Below are 17,413 nucleotides of genomic sequence, written 5' to 3'. Positions count from 1 at the left end.
CACAGACAAGCTTCAAACTGAACTGTTAGACATGAAACCCTGCATATCTCTATGTTAAGGCGTAGACACTGGGCAATAGCAGCAACTACTGATCACTGAAAACAGTTCCCGAGTGCAAAGCATAAAGAAATCAGACTCACACTATGTTAGTGATTTTTTTACCCCCATCCCCCTTCAGCCAAGACTCTCCTCAGCCTAAAGATGACAACAACACAAGCCACATTTCCTAGCACTCCACGCTGATAATCAGCGAAGACTGTAGTGTTGGAAAGTCTGAGTTAACAGCATAAGCCCTTCAGAAGAAACAGAATTAAGAGAACATCAGCTGCAAATAACTCGACTGACATCGTTTTAACCTGACATGCCAAGGTACACAACTAAGGCAGATCTTAAAACTAGTTTCACATTTAACAGATTCTTTTCTATGAAGAGTCACTGGTCACTAGCAGACAGAAAAAACCCTCATGTTACTACAGCTGAACTGTTAAGAAGTAAATCCAGCTTCAGCAGAGGGGAATCAAAAAGCTGTATGTTTATTAAACTGACTTTCTAAATATCAACATTTGCTAAGGAGTCATCATTACTGAATACAGTTCAATGAGTGAAGGGAAAAAAATAAAATCCTAAAACCACACACTGTTGTTAAAATTATCAGTATTGAGTGGGAGAGTTTTAAGGCTTAGAACTACTTTGGAAAAAGTTCAATTTTAAACACTTATTCCTCTTTCACTCCACTCAGCTTATGAACAAAGCCAAACCAAACTAGGTTGGATAAAACCCCAAAAATCTCCACTGTAAAGTCACAGTGATGAGCTGATATACACGTAGCTCCATATTTTTTATGCTCACAAAGATTCGGCATTTTTAAGCCATCAGGGACAGACTTACTCCTAAGCTAAGGAGCAATTTAAAAACTTAAGTACAATGTGGTAGAGATAGGGTGACATATTTAGTCCCATTTTGTTAATAGTTATAATGCTAGCAAAACAGAATGATTTTGCCTTTTAGAAACAGTATTTAATTTTAAGCTAGATCTGTTCTCCTGTAGTTATAAGCTTACTGATTTAAAATACGCCAGTCTGCAATTCTGAATGAGCATTTTTGGCTTTAATTCCAGCATCACGTAGAAAGAGCTGAAAATCTGATCACCATGTCACAAGCTACTGAACAATTGTATCAACTCTTTTTTTTGCAGAGCTGTTCTTCATTAAGTCATAATTAATAGGATTTGATAACACAATCTGTACTCCTAACAGCCTGCTTGTGTCAACTGAAAAAGGACAAGTTTTTTGTTTGGTGAACTCCAGAGATCCAGCACTTCTCTCTGATGTTTGGCAGCACCCACTCCCTACAATTCCTTCTGGAGATGTCCACCAAGCTACTCTGACCCCTGCTGCAATCAGAAACTTTACACGAATGCTGTCCTCTGCCTCCTTCTGCCTCGCATGAAACTGCTTTATCACATGGACCGGGGAGTTTGACAGGGAACGAGATACAGAACTTATCTGCTGCCAGCAAACTGTTCCCATGATAGGGGCATCAGAAAGGGAAAAATGGCAGAGAGCAATCCAGCACTCTTCAACACATTCCAGGCACTTGAGGAGGGAGAAGGGCACCACCAACAATACAGGATTTTAATGTAATTAAAATAATGCCTTCAAAAGATACGCTGGCTGGGAAAGCCTGAATGTCTTTGTCCTAAATCCACAACCGAAGTAATATCTAGAGAAATTCTGCACAAACCCAAGGATTAGCAGCATGTCTGAGGAAGCAGGATCTTCGCTTCAAGCAACCTATGCACATTTTAAAAGGCCGCATGAATTTGGATAAGCCTTACTTACTACTATGGACCACAGAAGCAGCAGCAATTCTGCAAGTATCCTAGGGTGATGTTTACCTGTTTTACTTTAAAAGCTTTATCCTCAACTACTAAGCTCTCCTTCTCCAGCTTCCTATCACAGTGAGAGAAGCAGTGCAAGTGCTCAAGCTCAGTCTGATCATACCAGAGAAACCTTGGTTTTGGCTCTTTTGAGGCAAGACAATCATCAGCTTGGTGCTGAGGATACAGAGAACCAGGTTCTATTTTGTAATGGCTATCTGGGTTGAAAATCATGGTCTTTTTAAAATAATAGTTAAAAACACAATCAACAACCACACTACTCTTTCACACGTGTAATAAAGCAACAGGAGCTCCACACAAATCAAGTGCTTTTCAGGAGAAAGGGAAGAACTGTAGAAATAAACAGGATCTCCTTTTTTTTTTTTTTAATATTATCTTTGATTACTTTAGTTTGCACAATATATATCCCACATTGTATTTAATTTGTTTATGAGTATCTGGGCAGAGCTCCAGTGCTTTGATGCAACTGGTCCCAGTGAACAGCTCAGTTCAGCATGAGCACTACCACCAGCAGGGAAGGCTGGAGAGGTGGAGGAGATACAGCACTGTTGTCACGTCCAGTACAGGACAGGGTTGGCACCAGCCAAGCAAACAGGAACTGAGTTCCAGAAAGTTTCTTCACCTCAACAGGAAAGGAAGAGTCCAACAAATGAAGGATTCCAGAAAAATACAGCTGTTTCCATGATGAATGTAGTTATCTTTTTCCAATATGAATGAGAAAAAATGCAGAGTGCAGATACAGTATGAACAAATCTTACCATTTGCAACTATAAATATTTAGTGAGAAGATTAATTCAAAGACTCCAACTCTTCTGCACTGAAACTTCTCATGCTAGGAACAAAAAAGCTTCAAACTGATTCACTGTAGAGAATGAGGTATCAGATTACATGATTTTATGAAATGTGCATGAGCCCAACTGTGTGTTTAATTTTGTTTTTGTTATCAGACTTCTTTTTATGAATATTTACTGGAAACAGACATTTGAAGCAGAAATATACTTGTATCACATATTCTGTTTCATCATTCATGCAGACAAGATTATCTAGAGTCAGTGACATTTGAAGAGCCCCACCTGGGTGACCTAAATGGCTCCAATTAAAAAACTGACCAAAGTAAGAAAGTACACCATGACCATGGGGCTCAGAGGGGACAACAGAGTCACATTTACCAGGAGGATCCCAGGCCTCTAGGATGCTCAAGTATGGTTCAGCCAGGGCTGGTAACTGACAGAAGACAGAGAATATACTATTTCCACATTTGCATGAAATGCTATATATCCAGGAGCAAACACCTATTAAACAGCTTCCCTTGCTCAAGCCTAGGAAGGGGTGTGCCTAAATGGACTTTGAGACAATGTTCATCCCAACTCCTCCTTGCTGGACTGGAAGGGTGAGAGCTGGTAGGAAAATGGAGATGTGCTGAAAGATGCATTGGAGTGGGGGGGTGGTGTGTGTGCGTGTGTAAAGCACTGAAGAGCTTGCTTAAAATAGTCCCACAGACAACATCTAGCCTTTCTCTAGTCTTAGAAAACCCAGGGGCTCAAAAGCACAAAAACTACAGCAGCCTGGTTAGAAACATGGCCTTCACCAGTGCTGAAATAGTATGTCCCCATACCACACGTGCACGCGTGCAGAGAGGAATGGGACACTAAGGACTGACACTTTAAGTAGGGTAGAGACAAAAATTTTGGTCAACTCTCATTGGTAATATGCAAAAACACTTTGGTAACTGTCCTACTCTGCCCTACCATGACCTCTTCCTCAGCACTATGTGTAAGGGGATTTTAAAAGTCTAATTTCTAGCAAAATAAGTAATGCTAAATGGGGCGTAGATGTAGGCTTCATATCGGCAAAAGGCATTATAAAAGCATTTTAAAAAAATAAATCAACTTTACAAGCTTGCTGAAGCTTAAAGTAGAATTTTGTGAGATGGTTTCACAAAATGGCCCCAACAGGTTCCTTGAATGTTTTAACAGTTCAAGGTCTCAGCCCTCTTCACATGAACCATGTGGGACAACAGAAGCTGAAGGGAGTGCAGCTTGCCCAACACTAAGAGCCAACATTGAATTTTATTTAACCAGGTTAAATGGTTGGGGATAATGCATCCAGCTGCTCTTTATTATAGGGAAAAGCTCAGGGGTTTTATTATTTTTTAAGAAAAATCAATTCAGGTGATAAATTTGAACACAGATTTGGATTAATCTTCCATCTTAGTATATTTTTGTACCATTTGCTTTTAGACTGTTCCTTAGAGCAGGAGATAAAAAGGCAAAGTTTTACCATGTTCTCCCATCGTTATAATGTGATTCACCAGATTGGAGTTATTGAATAAACTCATAAACCCCCAGGTTACATTCTTCTTCATCTGCACCCTTGCCTTTCAAGTGAGCTCTACTCTTATTAAAAGGACCATAGGCTGTCCTCAGGCATACCCTGTCTTTGAAGATGAAGCCCCAGCTACATTTTATGGAAGAGACCTCTCAGTTTGTACCTTTGCCAAACTGCATAGCAGGTTTAAACAATTACACAAGACAGTGGATTTCGATTCCAGGCTCCTCTTACTCAGTCTTAAGTTTTAAAAATAATGTTTTTCTTTCTTCTAGGGTACTCCTGAAATAAATGTTCCAAACAGTGATGATCCAAAGGTATTAAAGAAAAAAAGTTACAGCTTAAACAGCACGACACAGATTATGAATAAAGAAACCCTTCCCATATGGAAAAGTTTTAAAAATGTGACATTCCTTTTCAATATGTGTTAATCAGAAAGACAGTAGTGAATTCTGACTGCTTCAGACAGAAAAGAATCAAAACTCTTGGGATATATTACACAAAAGAGCAATTGCAAAGAAGGAAGAACAATCTTATAGTTTATTTTAAAACTTAACTATTAACAGTGTTTTCCTAAATGGCTGGGAAAGTCTGCAGTTTGGAGCCAGCCACATGTTACTTATCAATGCTTCAAATGCAGGGTGAGTAAGAAAGGCCACGTCTGGTTCCTTTTGCAATAGGGAAAAATTTCTTTTGAAGTCTTTCTGAGGGACTGACGGGGGAGAAAGTGTCAGGAAAAGGATCTGACAGGTTTTGCACAGCGAGGGGCAAAAAAAGTCTGGAGTAAAATCTCTTGTCTAAATTGGGCAAAGAGATAGAAACCTCTCCTTCAGCACTGGAGACACCAGATTAAAAAGTCTGAGACTCCCTTGTATCTTTTTTCCAGCCACACATGAATTCCTTTTTATGCTTTCTGCCAGCTTCTCATCTTACCAGGAGCCTTCAGGAGAGGCCAGTCCAGCACCGAAGGGAACGTAGCCACGCTGGGGCTCCGTGTACAGCAAGCAGTCTCCCAAGATCCCAGGAAAACAACAAGCATCACAGAAGACCTCAATTTAAAGGTGGAAGTGATCACCTGAATGATCTTAAAGCAAAAGTCAAAGGACCAAGAAATTACTCTGTTTCTTGAAATGAAAGGCATTATCAACGAACATGTCACAGCCACTATCGCTATTTTGCTCTGGGACAGGATTCCTCTCCTCTGTTTTCAATTCTGTGCAAATAACTAAACTGAGAAGTTCTGCATCACCTGCAACGTAAATGTAGTTATCCACCAGCAGGTGAAGAACCAGATACAGTGCTGGCAAAAATGAAATGTAAGTTGCTCTGCCCTTTCTTTGAAATTCTCACACTCCTGAAGACACCAATCAAAAAGAAAATACCCATTATTTTTTCCTCAATTGCAAAGATAAATGCTTGATTAACCAGTCTCTAAAAGCTGTATTAGAAGTAGAAATTTGCGAAATTAATTCTATATAAACTGTACTCTTATCTGTAATAAAGTGCATGAGCAACCTACACAGCTAAAAATATGCAAACTTAGCATTACCTCAACAGGGCAGAAAGCCTGAGTTCACTACACCATTACTCACAAGTAACAATTTCTTGCACTCTTAGTGGAAGAAGGCAGCTCAGCACTATTCAATTTGGAGTGCACAGAAGTATGCAGTAAGCTTTTAATAAAAGCCATTGTCTTTACATTTTGATAGTGATAATGTTTTAACTCCTTCCTTGCTCTGCCTCAGTGTTGCATTTGCAGGGTACGTGTAGCATTTCACAGGTAATATTTCACAGCAAATAAAGGAGAAAAACTTTCTCTAACTCAAAAAAATTCCCCCAAAAGAATCCTAGCCAGCTGTTTGCAACAGGATTATTTTAATATAATCTTTTTAGTTACATAACAGGCATGAAAACATTAAGTTGTAACTCTTGTCTTATTTTGATCAAGGACTGGGGAGCTGTAGCAAACACCGGTAGAAAGAAAACCCCCTTCAGATATGAGGCACTACAATTCCTAAAAGACTGCACTGCAACAATGTTTGCTGCCTATTATTATAAAAATGAAGACCACAACACAAAATATTCTATCTATACTGTGGTAACATTTGTAAGACATAATAGTCAAAAACATCTGAAAAAGGTATGAAAAAACCTAATTCCTCACTTGTAAAATATAGGCTACTGCTCAGGTTTTTTTGTCTTCATACTCCTCCTTTTGCATCTTTACGAACTGTATATTTAATGGTTAAATAACATGCTGAAGTCTGCTAATTACTGTGATGAATGTCAAAGCTGGAAGCACCACATTCACTCATCTTTGATGATACTTATCAGCTGGTCAATGTACCCAGTTGTACAAATAGGCAATACCCACCTCACAGTGGTAGGAACTTACACATGAGAAGTTCCATTACATATCTAGAGCAAATATTATTGCAGTATTGTTCAGACTCTTGCACACGCACCAAAGCTAAAGTACAATTTCATCCCACAAAAGTATTTTGTACAACTTTAATAAGATTAAAGTTATTGTGGGGTTTTTTTGTCTGTGTTTTTTAATAAAACCACTTTGAAGTGGCAGTTTGACGATGGAGGAGGGGAACTGACCCCTCCTCCTCCTTAAAATCATTACACTAAATGACGAGCAAGACACAGCCAAGAATTCAGACAGTAAAGTGTTTTAGGTACCTTGATTTTTTCCACAGCTCTCCTTGCTCTAGTAATATAGTTGACCTGTAAAACAGAAGAAAGAGATTACTGACTCCTGGTAGGCTTTTCAATATTACTGGAATATACTGTACACTTAAAACTTAAGAAAGATTAAAACAACATTTAGTTTCTCTAACTCTTTTTCAGAATATTTCATTGAATTACATTTTACTTTGTTATCATATAACACGTTTTTCATATATAAAAATCTCAAAGGGAAGTCTCATTTCAGATCGCCTAGTTGGAATCTCACCATTTTGCCTCATGCACACCAAGTTACAAATCAGAAAGTAAAATCCAGCCTACCTGCTGCATTTTTAAAATACAACATAACAGCCACAATCCACAATTCCTCTTCTAGCCCAGAAGTTGAACTGTAGAGCAGCCGCTACGCTGCCGAGGGGGCAGGCTCCAGTCGGGTGGGGAGCCAGGGAAAGGAACACAATACCTCTCTTTGAAGGTTGACAACTGCTGGTGTGCAAAGTTCATAAGGAAACAACCGCCTTGCTCTGACTCTTTCCCACCACTGAGCAGCTATGGGTTTTCCTCTTACCTTCATCTTCTAACATGAAAGTAAAACGAATAAATAAAATAGCAATTGTTTATTTCTATCATCTTTTGTCTTCTTAGGTCTTTGAGCACATGTTATCTTCAATCAAACCTGACAAATCTATTTCCATCATCTTCCCTTTTCCCTCAACCACTCCTCCAAGGAAAAGCAGTTATTTCCTGGAGGACGAGGGCCAGACTCCTTGATTTCATATGTGCATACAAAACATATGCTACATTTTCTTTTTTTAAGATCTATACACTGCAAATTAGACATTTTATGCACTGTGAAAACAGAGCTCAGCCTACCATCGGGCACAGGCGGTACTTCTTACCAACCTGTTAACCCATTTTTATTCATCGGGTTATAACAGCCTCTTTCAACCATCACCAGCTTTTCCTTTTTTATTCTTTCATGACTTCAATACAGTATCCTCGAGCATTACTGTTTAGGTCTTCTCAGTATATTGTACTACAAAATACTTCACCAGTTTCAACATTTCAGCAGGCTGGATGGATATCCCACATTCTTTATCATCACTAGAGGCTGGATTATTCAGTGTTCTTTATGAAGTTCAGCAGTAAAGAACTGACTTCTGAAAAAACAGTGTGCACAAAAAGGCAGTGAGTAGAATTATACAAAATCACTCCAAGACGTTATTGTCCCAAGAGACTCTGAAGCAAAAACCAAAACTTCCAGGAGAATCACAGTTAAAACAAGATGTTATTGTATGTGTGCTCACGTTGCCTATTTTCCCTGATTTACTTTGTCACAGTAAGTCCATTCAAAAAAAATGTTGCCATAAACATAGCATTATTTTCAGTAAGTTTGTATTTAGGAATGAACAATGTACTTATACTCATTATCAATACAGGTAAACAGCCACAAAAATATTTCATCTACTTTTAAACCTGACAGAAATACAGATTTAGGGGGCAGAATTGGCTCCAGCCAGGTGCTCTGCATGAGGCTTGGGCATGTTTGCTTATTTTGCTGTCCTGCCAACTGCTCCCTGGCAGAGCCCACAAAGCGATGGCAGTGACTGAGGAAAGAGGAGGAAGTGTATTGGCATCAAAATGTCGTGTTAGAGCAGGAGCCCTCCACAGCGTCAGGAATTTAAACACTTCAACGTGACTGTTTATTCTTGGCATGACTACGGTTTATTTTTCATCTACTTCACACTGCTAGAGATAAGGGAATGCTATTTCTATGCAAGTTCCTGATATGTTATTTTAAGCGTAGCCATCACCCGCAAGAAGAGATCCCGTCTTGCAGGCTGGCAGCTACTGTTTCTAGAGGGCATCAACAGACTACTCTCAGACATGAAAATTTAATATTCTCTCTAATTTTGTCAGCTCTGGGTCCCATAGGACTGGTTGGCAGAACGCAGAGGTACCCATTTATGATGGTGTTTAACACTACTTTAGCCTCCCCGGAGTTGCACAGCACTGCTCTCTCCCATGGGGGTCAGCGGAGCCCCACGTGAGCGATGGCCAGCTGGCTTGGCTCGGTCCCCACCTCTGGGTGCTGGAGAAGTTGGAGACCCTACAGCTCTCAGCAAAAGGAGGCAGTGGGGGAAAGAGCTGAAGCCATGAACTGCAACACTTCAAGCATCATATGCTTTTGAGCAATTTTTTTCTACCGTTTATCACAGGCTCTTTGTACAATCCCTTTCTTCATATCCCTTCTCCCTAGTATCACTCAGTGCACTTTCACAAGCTCTTCCTCCCTCCCCAATTAAAAATTCTCATTATTTAAAAAAAAAAAACAAACCAACAAAAACCCCTCAACAATTGTGAAACTACTATGCCATTTGGTGCCATGACCCAATTCACTCTGCTTAATCCATCGGGGTCTTTTCATCCTACTCCACCCATGCCTTGAGTATGGGCAAGAAACTGACACAGGCACTGGCCAGCAGTTGTCTTCACTGCGCTTAGCATTGTTTAGGCCATATTCTCAGCTCTTATTCATTAATTAAGTGCCTCTATGGACAAAATAAAATTATACATCCAGTAACAAAGGATGCAGATTGTATCAAGAATGGGGAAAAAAAATCTGAAAAGAAATAATAGTCACACAGTAAAGAACCAACTCAAAGGCAGCTCTCAGATCAGTGAAAATAAGAACTGAAAGACATTCTTGGATGAATAAATTAGGAAGAGAGATGGATTTTAACTCAAGATATGACAGCAGTAAGACAAATATCGAATAGGAACAGCTTCAAAAAATTTTGGACTACATCTGAATTAATGTGTATGTCAAAAATCAGACATATTACACAAATCCTAACAGGATATTGAAAATGCAAGTACAAATTAAATGTTAAATGAGGGCTTCAGCCTGTAGGACAAAAGGATTTGTGTGTCAGAGATACCATTTCTCTTTTTGAGGATTAAAGTGCAAAAGCCACTTGGGTTATTTAAAAGCTAGCTCTCCCCTGCTCAGAGAAGCAACATTTAAGAGCTGCATCCAGAAACTATGAGTAATCACAATGATGGATAGTCAAGGAACTGATGGGATATCCCAAAGAGACACCTCCTGGAATGAATAAATAATCTTCTTCAACTACTCATATTATAATGGCTGATCAGCATATATTAGGAAAATACATTTCTGGTTTGAATCCAAACCTTGAGTATAAAAAGCAAAGCCCTAGTAAATATTTCGGAGAATTCTCAGTTCCAAACTGAAGAGAGCTGGCAACTAATTTCTTTTTTTAACAAACAAAACCATCAAAAGATTGTGCAACTCTAAGAGCCCTTAAGGAAACAATTGGGAATTTTTCATAACATGGTATTTCCTTATACCACTGACCACAGGAATGCAAACAGTTCCACCAAACAGAGATTTCTTCATTGGAAACAACCGACAATCTAACCATGTTTCCATCTTTTCCACTCTCAGCGCTCAGCATACAAAATAGATGATAGAATAGGATACAGAAGTGTACCAGAGGCACAAGATATCTTTACTAAAACTCGGCACCTGAGAGGCTTTACAAGAATACATTTCCTGAAGGTTAGAGAGAACACTTACGTTTATTATCAAGCACCGTCATCTAATCAAAATTTTTCTACTGCGATTTCTACTCATTTGTTGGATTTTCCCAAAAATACTGTTAGCATCCCTATCAACCAGAAACAGACCCCTAGCCCCAAGCATAACTCAGTACACCAATAACAAGACTCAGTCCTGCAGCATTCCCTGACAGTAAGGCAGGTGATACTAGCGAGGAGCACTGGCATGAGAACATGGGTTGTTACTTAACTTTCCAAGTGGAAGAAGCAGCAGCACTACTGGTAGAATACCCCTTGTACCTTATACAATATCCCTCACGTTAGTCTAATGAACGGATTTCCTTACCAACTTCTCTGTTTGGGATTATTATTTGAGCAGTGCCAACTGACACTGTGAATCCCCTCCCAAGGAAGCTGGTAATGTTGGTGCATTGGTACAGGCTATGGCACTCTTAGTACTCACAGTCTACCAGCCTTCAGACCCTGCATGAGGAGACCAAGTATCAGAGACAACCCAAGGGAAAGGCAAGACAGGCCTTACAAAAGGGACTTAATTTTCTTGACAGCTAATTAACAAGTCACTATCAAGGAGAAAGCAATTTACACCCTGTGCTGAGCTTCAAGCTGAAAAGAGAAGCAATGAATTCGAGCAATGGTAAAAACAGAGTATCATCAGAATTCAGAAAGGCACCAGGAATGCTAAAAGGTACTAATCATCGGCACCCTGACAAATATCTGTCATTGCAAATTTGCAACTCAATTAAGCCAAGATTTTAATCAGGGCTACAACTGTACTTAATTCTCTTCATTGCAGCTGAAGGAAAGCAAGGGGAACAAGTCATAAAAACAGAACAAAGCTCAAATGTGCTACAAAGACCAAATTGTTTTCAGAAGGAAGAGCCAAAACAAACAAAACCCATAAAACACAAAGCTTTATGGAGTTAGTGTGCCAAACAAGTCAAGAATTTTTGATGGCAGAAAAGACAGACAAATGTCTTAACTTCAGATAGAAACGTTAAAAGACTTTCCTTGTGTGGAAGAGTGTTTCCAATCTGTGACAGAGGGATTATTACCCTGGTAGTCCAGGAAATCACTCTTACAATTACAAGATTTCAAATTTTGGAATTCCCCTTTTAGGAGGGACCATGCAAAAATCCTCCATGCTCTTCAAAAAGGAGAATGGGATATGGCTTGGGTGTCCCACATGCAGACAAACAGGGCCAGAAGGCTTTGACAATAAACTCATCCCAATGGCACTGCAGAGGAAGACGTCACCATCAGAAACAAAATGTGTCTATACGGTACTTTGATCTTCTGAGATGATAAATGATGAAATAGCCCTTGCAAATCTCCCATAATATTTTCACATACAGAACCATTTACCAGGAGTTACTGAACAGGAAGCTAAAAATTTCAAGCTAGGCTTTATTTGAACTATTGCATCTCTTGATCCTTTCTTTCCCAGAGATGCACACTGAACTCTCAAAGTGCTGACCTTTCGTCACAGCACAATCTTGGTCTTGGAGAATTCAACTGTTCTAAAGTTACAAACATAGGAACCCTCCCCTCCTTTTTAGATGATGCTGAAGATCTAGACATAAATTATACAAAGAAGCAGCTTGGTTTAATTACAAACAGTATAGCAAAAAATATTTTTCCAGTTATTATCTTAACTAGACAACCAAAAGCCCACATCAGCTGATATGCCAAAGTCTGTGTTGAGATTTAGAAGACTACTCAAAAAACTATTTTTTATTTTTATTACTGTCAGCATCCTAGAGAAAAACATGCACGAAAAGCTTTTCAGTTTAATCTTACTGCTGATGCTACAGAGAGCTACCCAAACTGCAGACTGCAAGGCAAGGCAGTAGTTAGAGCACATCACATATTTCCACAATTAGAACATAGTAATATCAAGCTATGCAAGAAATGATTTGCTGGTTTTCATTAAAATGTTCATTTTTAATTTTTCCTACAGTTGCTGCATTAAGATGCATGTTCAGAATGGCATGAAACTACTGTGCAGAATCTATGTAACATTCATACTCGAGTTGAATTGGTGCTACAATCAGCGGAAGCTTTGGTGTTGATAAGGAAGCAGAGATTGATTTTAGAAAAATGTTATAAATCAAAGCTACTGAAGACTATCTGAAAAGCTTTCATTATGATTTCTGGTTGAACTACATACATATGAAAATGAATATGCTAATTCACCCTTACCTTATGGTTTATAGTTTATAATAATACTTGTTATGCCATTTCACCTTTGTCATCTGACAAATCCCACTACTAAAGGCTCAGTGCTCAACAATTCAGTGTTGTAAAGAATATAGCTGCTGTCTGGTATCTACTTAATTACAGTTTCTCAGAAAGACTGTAAAAAGTTTCAGATGGAGTATTTTAAGTACTGCATTATTAAATTTTCACGCAAATACAGTCCAAGCAGTGGGAAATGGCAGTTTCAGAAATCATCCGAATGGTCTTAAGGATCCAGATGCCGGGTACAGCTCTGCAACAGGTATCCTAACTGGCCTCAGGAAAATAATTTCAGCATTGCATACTTCTGCCCCCTTGCCCCCTTAAAATGAGGTGAAGTTCCTACTGAGATCAGCATTAGTCAAGCTGTATTCATTCATATTTGTTAATATATTGCATCTCTTTCAGTGACATGTACTTCAAGACCGACAAAATACAAGTACTAATTGTGGCTTCAAAAAGCCAGTGGATAGTGCTCCTTTAGCCTTTATTATGAAAAATGAAAAAGTATATGTTAAAGCTACACACAATGCATTTAAGCAAAATACTTTCCAAGCTATGTCCAAGATTTGGGTAATTGTGAACAAAAAACCACCTACTGTTTTCCAGCTGCTATTTAATGCCCCTGAACTTGCACCCTAATCTTTCCCCCCCCCCTCTACTTTTTTTGCTGCACTCCACGTATATTCTGGTCTTCAGACTCTTGAGATTTGAAATCTCTACTGGAAGAAAAGAAAAAAAGTAATCTTACATTCCTTTTCAAAAAGAAAAGGAAATGTGGAAGCCTGGCATGACTCTTCTCACCTTTTGTTAGCACAGGCTTCCTGCTTTCTTCTTGTCCCTGAGAAGAGATCTCTTTCTCATTTTCTAGCAGTCTTCCAGTGTCAAGTCCAACTTATTAGCTTTTGCTACAACCTCACTACTGTCATCAGATTTCACCTACTAACATCATACGCCACATTTTAAAAGTTGCTCTCAGCTTCTCACCAGAAACCATCCACTCCAACCACTCCTACCTAGTGGTTTGCAGGATCCCACCCTCAGCAATACATACATGTTCAAAAATGCCAAGACTGCTAATGGTTGCAAGAAATCCCACGCTCCACCCATTGCAGCTCTCTCCTTTCATGCTTTGCTCCTACTTCTGCATTCGTTTTTCAGCACCACCTTCTGCACTTACAACACTTCATCTTTCGCCTGCTCCTCCTCTTCCACTGCCATGTGCGCTCTCGGTATGAGAAGTGCCCATAAGTATCACTTTGGCTAACTTCCTATAAATCATAGATACACTAGTTTACCACTAGGAAGTGGCCCTACCTAGCCCTTTTCTATTCTCAATCTGACATCCACAAGCAAACACTTTTGCAAATTTGAGGTGAATAAAAACATAATTGGAAGCAACTTCTTGGTGCTGTATGCAGACCATCTACCTCCTACTCTGCCCAAGACCTACTACAGCATCAAAGCTTCAAGAAAGGAATGGGCACCTTAGGGAGCAAGACCTCTGCTCCCTTGGCCTCCATCTCTCACACAAGGAAGCAAGACCAACTTCCCAACTCACGCAGGTATGTGCATTTGATACACCATTCTCGTTAGACTTATATGTAAAAAAGAAACATTTGCAGTTATGGTACTGGTATAGCGATAGTGGTATGCCTAAGGATAAAAAGCAAGACAAGTTTCACAGGGAGTCTTTCCATACCTTTTCATATAAAGTACAATAAGATCTAGCACATTCTCATACTACATTTCATTTCACAGCATGTTTTTTTTCCAAACTTTGCCACTTCACTCCTAAAAAACATCCATTCAGGATGTTTTTACTAAGAAGTGATGCTTGCTAACTTGATGCTTTGACCACCTGAGCAGCCACTGATTCATTTCTAATCTCATCTTTTCCTTTAGTACTATGTTGTTTTTATTTCTAAGCCATCAGATCTATAGCACACAGTTTTCTCTTTCAGCTGTGAAGCTGAAGTGTTACTCCTAATTCTACTTCAGCAACATTACCTCTGAGCATTTTCAGCAAGGTTACTGGCATTCTGCATCTCTTTCTGAGACTGTCTAAACTTCCCTCATACCGTGCCTGAGAACAAGAAGAGCGGAAATAAAAATGAAGCCCTGCAGCTGAAGATTCGAGGGGCTGGAGAGGATTCTCCTCATACTCCCAACAGCGATTGAGGCAACCAGCCCAGTCTCATCAAGGCATGGCACAACCTCCCATGAGGAATCTCTGCCTGAAGACACATGATCAGAAGATGCTTCAGAACATAAACTTCAAATGTATGGTATTATTTTCTTCCAGTATTAATTTATGCATAAAACCATAGCTGGATTCATGATGCCACTATTGCTGCAAAACTAATAATTATCAGTACACATACCTATCTTTAAATAATTTTCCTCAGCTCCAAAGTATCAGAACCCTTATTTATTGAAACACATTGTATTTGGGAGTTAAGAGTATGATTTGTTTACAAACTGACTGACTCCACTGGTGAAAGAAAAACAGATTTTTACCAATATTCTTCCTACTTTATTCTGGTATTATGAACAGAAACATTGCCTCTTTATAGTCTTCAATTTAATCACTGTCATGAAATACTCAATCCAGCCCCCAAACCTAAGAAAGAATAGAAACCAAATACACTTTTTTTTTAACTCTGTATTTCACTTGTTCACTTTTGACTTCTACAAAGCTTAATTCATCCAACCTCCACCCTAACCCCTGGGAGCATCTTGTACTTTCCAGCCATCTGGACTGTATTTATTGAGAAGAAAGTTAAATTTGTTCATGAACAAAGAAAATCCCCTTACTATCTTCCTGTCTTGTCGGCACAGTTATTTTCTAAGTTCTTATTTTCTCAAAAAAGTTATTGTGCCCTCTGGGGAGCTCGCAGGGTCTTCATTGTGACCTCTACTGAGGTCATACAACTTCCTCATTTATCATTTTTAAAATGAAAAAAAGGCAGCACTAGAAAAAGTAAACTTACTATTTTTCCCCTCAGTTTTCACCCTCTCATCACAAAAGCCTTTACAAACAGCATGAAAGTTCATATATGATGGATTAGGACAGTAGCAATTGTATCAAAGTGTTTATTTAGACAGCAAAAGTGACAGTTTTGCTAATAAAATTGATTATTGCCAAACTAAGATCAGAGACAAATTTTAAAAGGAACACAGACAAACATTTATTTTTGAAGTCGTACTCATTTTGATGGTGTCCCTCCTTCCCCTTGGTAGCTCACTGCTGGAGCAGGACTGCTGCATCTCTGTTTGTCCACCTTTTGCCAAAATATCCATGCTGCGACTCCCCTCCCAACACTGCAGATACAAATGTGCCCACGAAGACTTCTGCAAACTGCAGAAGACAAGCAACTACCTCAAACTGGTTTTTACTTTCAACCACATGTTCTTAAAACCCACCTACTTTTATCTGGTTTTATCTGAGCTGATGTATAATGCTTCCCTTTTAGTGCGTTTTATAGCCCTATTTTTAAAGGCACACTATCTCTTTCGATCAAGAGGTAGTCAACTATAGCTTACCATTAAAAACTACTTTCCAGCTCTATTCTACTCCACTTGACATGCACCAGAAATCTGCATCAAGTTTCAATGAAAGCCACATTGGCCCCTTTGTTACAGAGAAAATTAATGAAAGCAATGAGCAATGCATGACATGCAGCTAACTTTTTAATTAGGAATTGAAAGTTCCCGAAGCTTTGTGATGCTTGACCCAAACATCTGATTCATTTCAAAATTTAATTCAGTTTAATGAGGTAATTTAATACCTGTGATAAGGAAAAAATGTCGATGTAGAACTATACTGTAACATAAATTAGAAAACAGGTACTAGAAGAAAAATACCTCTGTAGAGGGAAGATCACTTAAAGAGAACTACCTGCTGCTGTTTATTTCAGGTTGAACCTCCGAATTTAACTCAAAGAAGGGACCCTTCAGAGGCATAATAATTTTTAATGTCAAGTATCTTCTTGTTTCGTCAACGGCTCTCATGGAATACCAAGGAGTTCAATCACAGATGCGCAGGAGGCTGCATACCACAACCACAGTTAATTCATTAGAGAAAGGAATACACAGTAGAGAAAACTATGAATTAAAAATGTAATTGAATGTGTTCATGTGAAAAATTAACTATTGAAACAACTCACCTAAATACCACCGCATATAAAATAATATAAAATAGATTTTGCATAAAGCTCTGTGGCTCCCCAAACGCTTGGACCAGAATAATTGAGGGGACAAAGCCAGGGCAGAAACACTTCCCTTGCCAACATTTACCTCCTCCACATCTATGAAATGAGGACTTAGTGCAATGTTAACAAAACCAAACATTCTACTTCCTTGCATTCGCAGTTGCCAGTTTCTAGACCGATTCAACATTATCCCTTCACAGTTTTTGCCTCCTCATCTCCAAAACGCACAAAGGACCATCAATATGAATAAACACATTTTGTCATTAAAATTAGCTGGAGCATAGTGAAGATGCAACACATCTCTGCTTTAGGGAAGCATTGCCAAATTATTTATCAGAAACAAAACCCCAGGAGATCTGTTACCAGTTGAGCAATACCTCCACTAACAAGGACTTTCCCCCCCCCTTGAATGTGATTTCAAGCTGTTCAAATTTTC

General features: G+C 39.0%; 1 protein-coding gene across 5 annotated transcripts in view; it reads right to left on the bottom strand.

Annotated features, from left to right (window-relative positions):
• Positions 1 to 17,413, bottom strand: part of ADD3 (adducin 3) — a 102,460-nt gene that overhangs the window by 60,623 nt on the left and 24,424 nt on the right. For 2 of the 5 annotated variants that reach the window (XM_074831230.1, XM_074831236.1), the window contains exon 2: positions 6,917 to 6,961. The gene's annotated coding sequence lies outside the window, so the exon portion shown is untranslated. Of the gene's footprint in view, positions 1 to 5,161; positions 5,313 to 6,916; positions 6,962 to 7,243; positions 7,304 to 17,413 lie in introns of those variants that run through there. The other 3 variants (XM_074831232.1, XM_074831231.1, XM_074831233.1) reach the window with 3 other exon arrangements.

The sequence above is a fragment of the Strix aluco genome, chromosome 7, assembly GCF_031877795.1.
Source record: "Strix aluco isolate bStrAlu1 chromosome 7, bStrAlu1.hap1, whole genome shotgun sequence".
Taxonomy (NCBI): Eukaryota; Metazoa; Chordata; class Aves; order Strigiformes; family Strigidae; genus Strix; species Strix aluco.
Note: the sequence above shows the minus strand (reverse complement) of the source record. Positions and strands in the feature narration are given on the sequence as shown.